Here is an 8814-nt window from a genome sequence, read left to right on the forward strand (position 1 = left end):
ATTTTCTGAAATTGGGTATAGTAATGTATGTAGTATGTATGTAATCTCAGAGAATGAAAATTACTTTTTACCATACTCAGTAAATTTGTAAAGTATTCAGTGTTCCTATTAGACTCATTTATTTATTCATTTATTCAAGAATTTGTCATTAGTAAAAATGCTGTTCTATAGGAAATAATAGACAATGAAGTCAATAATCATTCTTTTCAAAGTGGTAGGCACCACCCCTTTTAAAAATATGGTAGAGTTTTATGATTTTGTTTGAATATAAAGCTTGGGTCCAATTTATTTTAACACTTAAGTTAAATTTAGCATGCCAGAAAATCATACTATTGCTGAATAAAGTTAAACTGTCTGAATATGATGATTTATTTCATCTGACCTGAAAGAGCAGAAACTAAAAAATAAAAAATTATAGCCAGTCAAGACAGACATGCTTATGTAAGAGTAACTTCCCTTCTTATCATTCCAAAAGCAATTTTTTAAAAAAATGGAAAACCCGTCATTTTAGCCCTTGGGGAGGGTTTTATAAATGTGGTATATTACCTCACTCTAACATTCCTGGAAAACAAAAGAGTTTTATTCTCTGAACCCAAATCTGACTACCTCCTTTTTTTTTTTTTTTTTTTAAAGATTTTATTTATTTATTTGAGAGAGAGACAGTGAGAGAGAGAGCATGAACGAGGAGAAGGTCAGAGAGAGAAGCAGACTCCCCATGGAGCTGGGAGCCCGATGCGGGACTCGATCCCGGGACTCCAGGATCATGACCTGAGCCGAAGGCAGTCGTCCAACCAACTGAGCCACCCAGGCGTCCCTGACTACCTCCTTTTTGAATCAAGTTCCAAAACAGCTGGAATAGAAACAATGGGTAAAGCAGACAAAAATGACCTTGCTTCAGTGACTTCTATATTTAACTTTTAAAGAGCGTTTATGCTGCAGGGGTATTTTTTGGTGTTAAAATTTTAATGATTCTCACTTGGGCTGTTTCCATCATTTGCCTATTGTAGATAATGCAATAAACATCAGGGTGCTTGTATCCTTTTGAATTAGTATTTTTGTATTCTTTGTGTAAATACTTGCTAGTGCAATTGCTAGATTGTAGGGTAGTTCTACTTTTAACTTTTTAAAGAACCTCCATACCATTTTCTAGTGTGGCTGAACCAGTTTGCATTCCCACCAACAGTACAAGAGGGTTCCCCTTTCTCCATTTCTTTGCCAACACCTGTTGTTTCTTGTGTTGTTGATTTTAGCTATTGTGACAGGTGTGAAGTAATAGCACATTGTAGCTTTGATTTGTATTTCCCTTATGACTGTGATGTTGAGCATCTTTTCATGTTCTGTTCATCTTTCATGTTTCATGTTCTGTTGGCAATCTGTTGTGCCTTCCTTAGAAAAATGTCTATTCATGTCTTCTGTTAATTTTTTGGTCATCAAACAATGAGTGGATAAAGAAGATGTGGTATAGATAGACAATGAAATATTACTCAGCCATAAAAAAGAATTGAATCTTGTCGTTTGCAATGACATAGATGGAGCTATAGCGTATTAATGCTAGATTAAATAAGTCAGTCAGAGAAAGACAAATACCATATGATTTCACTTATATGTGGAATTTAATAAATAAAACAAATGAGCAAATGGGAAAAAAGAGAGAGAGGAAAATCAAAAAATAGACTCTTAACTATACAGAAAAAACAGATGGTTACTAGAGGGGAGGTGGGGATTAAGAGGGCATTTGTGATGAGCACTGAATATTGCATGGAACTATTAAGTTGCTGTATTGTACACCTGAAACTAATAAAATACCACATGTTAACTAACTGGAATTAAAATAAATCATATATATATATGTATATATACGTATATATACATATATATATATATGATTTTTACACATGCATGTGAATAGAGGAGGAGAATCTTCATTTGCTGTTGTTCTAGCATTTCCTAAGACAGCTCCTGCCTATCCCTATCTTAGTGTGATGTCTGATCTTAAGGGTGGGTACTGGTCAAAGTGGGTAACCAGTGGGGAACCCTAGTTCAGCAACCTAGTCATCCCATGTTAGTGTTTTCTCTTCATAAATAGATCACTTATAAAAATGCATCATGCATCTCCATTTAAGTGAGGAGTAAGGAAAAATGAGTAGAGAGAGGAACTAATGGGAAGAAGATTTAGAGGAGTTTGGTTGGCAAAATTGTAGTATTCAAAGAAAGAGGGCTACTAGCCATTCTCTCCATTAACCTAGTTTCTTATACCATGATGACAACATGTTTTGTGGTATTCTGTCTTTTTAATTGCCATACTCCTAGAAATGGCATGGCATTTCCATCTGAGTTTTTAACCATGTCCCACTCCTGAAATTAGGTACTTGGCTTTCTTTAAATGAACTTGGAACTTCTCCTCTCTGAGCCTCCATTCTTTTAACTGAAAAAAAAAAATTAGAAATGTCTTATGTCTTCTAGCTCTATGAGTTTTTGTCTAACTATAATTCTTAAAACTGAGATCTTCATGTACTGAACAAAAATTATTAAGAAATGGGTCAAAATTCATACTTTCCTTCCTTCCTAATAACTTATATATCTACCAGGTGTCAGACATTGCATCACATTTTTAGTTTCTCCTGATTTAAATTTTATGCCACATATATTAGATTGTTAGAGATGCTATAACAAAGAACCACACATTGGGTGGCTTAAACATTGAAAATTACTGATGTGGAGGCTAAAAGTCTGAGATCAAAGTATTAGCAGAGTTGGTTTCTTTTGAGGCCTCCCTTCTTGGCTTGTAGATGGTGATCTTCTCCCAATATCCTTTATACATGTCTGTGTCCTAATTTTGTCTGCTGATAAAGACACCAGACATGTTAGATTAGAGCCTATCCTGATGACCTAAATTACTCTAATTACCTCCTAATGATCTTATCTCCAAATACAGTCACATTCTGCACACTATGGGGTTCTAAGGGTTAGAATTTCAGTATATGAATTTGGAAGGACACAATTCAGCCTGTAATAAGACATATAGATTCTATACCTTGTCCTCTTTTTATATATATTTAAGTCTCTTAGCTAGGTACATACCGAATACTGTTTGTAAAAAAATGTTTGATCTGTCAATTCCTGAGAAAATTTGGATGAATATGATATACATAAGGACTTTTATAGATTTTGATGACATGGAATGTGTGTGTGTGTGTGTGTGTGTGTGTGTGTGTGTGTGTGTGTGTAAATGTCTAAGAAGGAGAAAGGTGGCTATAAAAAGGAATACAAGGGGAAAGATAAACTTGGTTCTTACACTATCCTCAGCTCTGATCAAGTGTTCTTCAGCCCATGAGAGTTTCAGGCAAAAATTCTTGTAGACTCAGATAAATTCATCTTCTTTTGAAGATATAAAGACAAAAATTCAACATTTTCTTGGAGAAACAATGTTTCTTCTTTACAACTTACCCACTCCCAACCTGGCCACTCTGTCACAAATCACAGGACAGCTTTGATGTGCTTGGGGCTTATAGTCCCAGGAGTAAATTGCTATGCATCATTGTGATGGAGAGAGGGAACAGAAAGAAGAGACAGTATTGAGGCTGCTGGATGAGGAGACCACAATGGAAGAAAATGGAAACCATATGAAATCTCAGGCAGCCTATAAGAGAATGGGGTTGAAGTCATTCTTTAAAATTTGGGATCTACCAAGAAACATGGAGTGTTTGGCATTTATGTAAAAGTAACATCATTTACACCCACAGCTGGTGAAACGTGGCCATTTAGGTCACATTTATAAATGATCTCTTGCTTCAACCATTTTTTTCCCTCCTTTTTTCCACTTTGAATATTTCGTGAAAGATCTATCTCCTCCAAAAACTATACAGAGCTGCCAGCAAATAGACAATGCCTTTGAATAACTTACCCACTCATTCACTGTTTTTTTTTTCTTCAGTCATTCCTTACACAAGAATCAATTGAAAGCTTCGTACATAGTAGGCTCTGCTATCTAGTTTTCAGAACTTATAGTTTTAATGTTAATAGTTTCCTTTAGAAGGGGAACAATATCAAAGTATCTGAGATATTCTAGAAACTATTGTCATATTAATATTTTTTTAAAAAATCTAAGTTTTTTCATTTGTAGTCACTGAAAATCAGGAGACAATATATAAAAGCCATAACATTTATCCTGACATCTTAACTATAGCTGAAGATCAATTTCAGACATAGGATTCCAAGCTGGATTTTATGGTAGACAATCACCTTATGATACAACAAATGCATTTTTAGCCCATACACAGGTTTTAAAACTCAAAGACAGACAATTCTATGATGGAAATATTGGGGGGAATAAATTTTACTAACTCTCTATGTTAAGTACCCTAGAAAGCTCTCCAATGAAAATCAGATGAAGAATATCTTTTCTCTCAATTTCTATAGTGAGTAGAGTTTTTGTGTTTACCTGACACCATTAGAAAATAAATCAAAGTAGCTAAATTTGAGATAGATAAAGCTTGGCGTAAACTTTTGTATTTTACAAATGCTTTATTAAGGAGTATAATTTGAGAAACATGATGGGGGAAGATATTTTCTATAAGAGATAGTGAGTCTCTGTTATTGGAGATGTCATTGAAAATCCCATTTTTCTCAATAATAAGAAAAAATGGGGAGCTAATTCCTTTCACATCTTATTCAAAAGAAAAGATGTAAAAGGAATTGAATATACATAATCTGAATATACAGTTCATCTGAAAGAAAATTCAGACCTTTCTCAAGAAATGAGTTTTTTAAAAGTAAGTGACATCAAAAGTCAAAATATGATGATTTGGGGAGTTGTTAGAACTTTCCAAAATTTCATATGTGGCTATTGGAATTAGGATATTTTAAAATTTGACATCTAATTTGTGTTAACGTGTGTTATGGATGCCAGACCTAAATAAGTAGAATAAACTTTAATGTTTGTTATGAGTGAGATTCAGCACTTTGGACAGGGAGACAAATATTGTCTGGAAAGGTTTTGTGTAATCCACTTCTTATTTTGGAATAATAACTAGAGATACTGAACCATTAGGGTAGATTAAGGAATCAGTAAAGAAAACTATCTCAGCTAAAAAGGTTTTTTTTTTTAAAGATTTTATTTATTTATTTGACAGACAGAGATCACAAGTAGGCAGAGAGGCAAGCAGACAGAGAGGGGGAAGCAGGCTCCCTGCTGAGCAGAGAGCCTGATGCAGGGCTTGATCCCAGAACCCTGGGATCATAACCTGAGCAGAAGGCAGAGGCTTTAACCCACAGAGCCACCCAGGCTCCCCTAAAAAACGTTTTATTGGGAAAAAAATAGCATTTTGAATAATATATAATCGACTTAAATTTTGTTAGCTAGACCATCTCCACACTGGAATTTTTCCACCTTTTTTTTTTTTTAAGTGTGAATATTTCCACATTCATTGGTCTGAACATATTCAAATCCTTTATCTGTAGTTTTATGTCCTTCAGTTGTGGATATTTTCTTTGATTATTTACTTATTATTTTCTCTTTCTCTTAATTACTATTAGATGCTGATCCTCTAATTTTTATATCTTTTTTAATCTAATATTCTTCTTCTTTGCATTTTAATCCTACCTTTTGTATGATCCTCTTACTTTGTTTTACTACATATTTTATCTTTTTTTCCATTAAATTTCATGTGTTTAATTTTAATTTCTGAGAGTTCTTTTCCTTTTCCTGTTTTTGTAACATAGGTTCTTATTTTAAGTGTACAACATCATTAATATTAAATATTTATTTAATATGTCTCTAAGAAAACTGTTAATCAAGATAAAGAGTCATATTGCTATGAATACACTAATCGTAGGAGATCTTAACATGCCTCTCTGAGAAATAGACAGATGATCAAAGCAGAAAATCAATAAAGAAACAGGAGCATTAAATGACACATTGGACCAGATGGCCCTCATAGATATATACAGAACATTCCACCCTAAAACAACAGAATACTCATTCTTCTCAAGTGCACACAAAACCTTCTCCAGAATAGACCACGTACTGGGTCACAAATCAGGACTCAACCGATATCAAAAGACTGAGATGATTCCTTGCATATTCTTAGATCACAATGCTTTGAAACTGGAGCTTAATCACAAGGAAAAGTTCCAAAGGAACTCAAACACCTGGAAGCTAAAGACCACCTTGCTTAAGAATGCTTGGATCAACCAGGAGATCAAAGGGATAGAGGGAACATTCCTGAACCTCATCAAATCTATCTATGAAAGACCCACAGCAAATATCATCCTCAATGGGAAAAAGCTTGCAGCCTTCCCGTTGAGATCAGGAACACGAAAAGGATGCCCACTCTTACCACTCTTGTTCAACATAGTATTAGAAGTCCTAGGAACAGCAATCAGACAACAAAGAGAAATAAAATGTATCCAAATTGGCAATGAAGAAGTCAAACTCTCTCTCTTCTCAGATGACATGATTCTTTATATGGAAAACCCAAAAGACTCCACCCCCAAACTACTAGAACTCATACAGCACTTCAGCAACGTGGCAGGATACAAAGTCAATGTACAGAAATCAGTGGCTTTCTTATACACTAACAATGAAAATACAGAAAGGGAAATTAGAGAATCTATTCCATTCACTATAGCACCAAGAACCATAAGATACCTGGGAACAAACCTAACCAAAGAGGTAAAGGATCTGTACTTGAGGAACTACAGAACACTCATGAAAAAAATTGAAGAAGACACAAAAAGATGGAAGACCATTCCATTTTCTTGGATCAGAAGAGTAAACATTGTTAAAATGTCTCTACTGCCTAGAGCAATCTATACTTTTAATGCCATTCCGATCAAAATTCCACCGGTATTCTTCAAAGAGCTGGAGCAAATAATCCTAAAATTTTTATGGAATCAGAAGAGACCCCGAATCGCTAAGGAAATGTTGAAAGACAAAAATAAAACTTCTGGCATCACGTTGCCTGATTTCAAGCTTTATTACAAAGCTGTGATCACCAAGACAGCATGGTACTGGCATAAAAACAGACACATAGACCAGTGGAACAGAGTAGAGAGCCCAGATATGGACCCTCAATTCTATGGTCAATTAATCTTCGACAAAACAGGACCAAATATCCAGTGGAAAAAAGACAGTCTCTTCAATAAATGGTGCTGGGAAAACTGAGCAGCTATATGTAGAAGAATGAAACTCGACCATTCTCTTACACCGTACACAAAGATAAACTCAAAATGGATAAAAGACCTCAATGTGAGACAGGAATCCATCAGAATCCTAGAGGAGAACATAGACAGTAATCTCTTCGATATCAGCCACAGCAACTTCTTTCAAGATATGTCTCCAAAGGCAAAGGAAACTAAAGCGAAAATAAACTTTTGGGATTTCATCAAAATCAGAAACTTCTGCACAGCAAAGGAAACAGTCAAGAAAACAAAGAGGCAACCCACGGTAAGGGAGAAGATATTTGCAAATGACAGTACAGACAAAAGGTTGATATCCAGGATCTATAATGAACTCCTCAAACTCAACACACATGAAACAGGCAAACATATAAAAAATGGGCAGAAGATATGAACAGACACTTCTCCAATGAAGACATACAAATGGCTATCAGACACATGAAAAAATGTTCATCATCACTAGCCCTCAGGGAGATTCAAATTAAAACCACATTGAGATACCACCTTACACCAGTTAGAATGGCCAAAATTAACAAAACAAGAAACAACATGTGTTGGAGAGGATGTGGGGAAAGGGGAACCCTTTTCCTCTGTTCGTGGGAATGCAAGTTGGTGCAGCCTCTTTGGAGAAAAGTGTGGAGATTCCTCAAGAAATTAAAAATAGAACTTCCCTATGATCCTGCCATTGCACTCCTGGGTATTTACCCCAAAGATACAGATGTCCTGAAAAGAAGGGCCATCTGTACCACAATGGTTATAGCAGTAATGGCCATGGTCACCAAACTATGGAAAGAACCAAGATGCCCTTCAATGGACGAATGGATAAGGAAGATGTGGTCCATATACACTGTGGAGTATTATGCCTCCATCAGAAAGGATGAATACGCAAATTTTGTAGCAACATGGATGGGACTGGAAGAGATCATGCTGAGTGAAATAAGTCAAGCAGAGAGTCAATTATCATATGGTTTCACTTATTTGTGGAGCATAACAAATATCACGGAGGACAAGGGGTGTTAGAGAGGAGAAGGGAGTTGGGGTAAATTGGAAGGGGAGGTGAATCATGAGAGACTATGGACTCTGAAAAACAATCTGAGGGGTTTGAAGTGGTGTGGGGGTGGGAGGTCGGGGTACCTGGTGGTGGGTATTATAGAGGGCACAGATTGCATGGAGCACTGGGTGTGGTGAAAAAATAATGAATACTGTTTTTCTGAAAATAAATAAATCAATTTAATAAAAAAAAAATATGTCTTTGCACTCTCTATTTTCTCTCTTTCTTTTCCTAGGGTTACTTGGCTTGCTTTGTTCTCTCTTTTCCATATTGGAGACTTTCCTTGGATATGTGTTGATCTTTGCTCTCTACAAGAGTATGGAACTGAAAGCTGACTGGAGTTCTGTGTGCATGGATGTGGCATGCCAAGTAGTGAGCTTCCTTTAAAACAATTGGATGAAGAACTGATACTTCTATTTCAGATGCAACAAATGTCAGTGTCTGTATATGAGTCTTCCAGCTACTCTAACCTTTTGCTTGGGAGCTATGTGCCTTGTTGCTGATGCTCAGGGGTAGGTATGATGAAGAGGCTGAGATCTCATGTCTTCATATTCAGAATTGCACTTAATGTCTTCATCCTTAGT

This window comes from Mustela erminea, chromosome 1 (assembly GCF_009829155.1).
Source record: "Mustela erminea isolate mMusErm1 chromosome 1, mMusErm1.Pri, whole genome shotgun sequence".
NCBI lineage: Eukaryota > Metazoa > Chordata > Mammalia > Carnivora > Mustelidae > Mustela > Mustela erminea.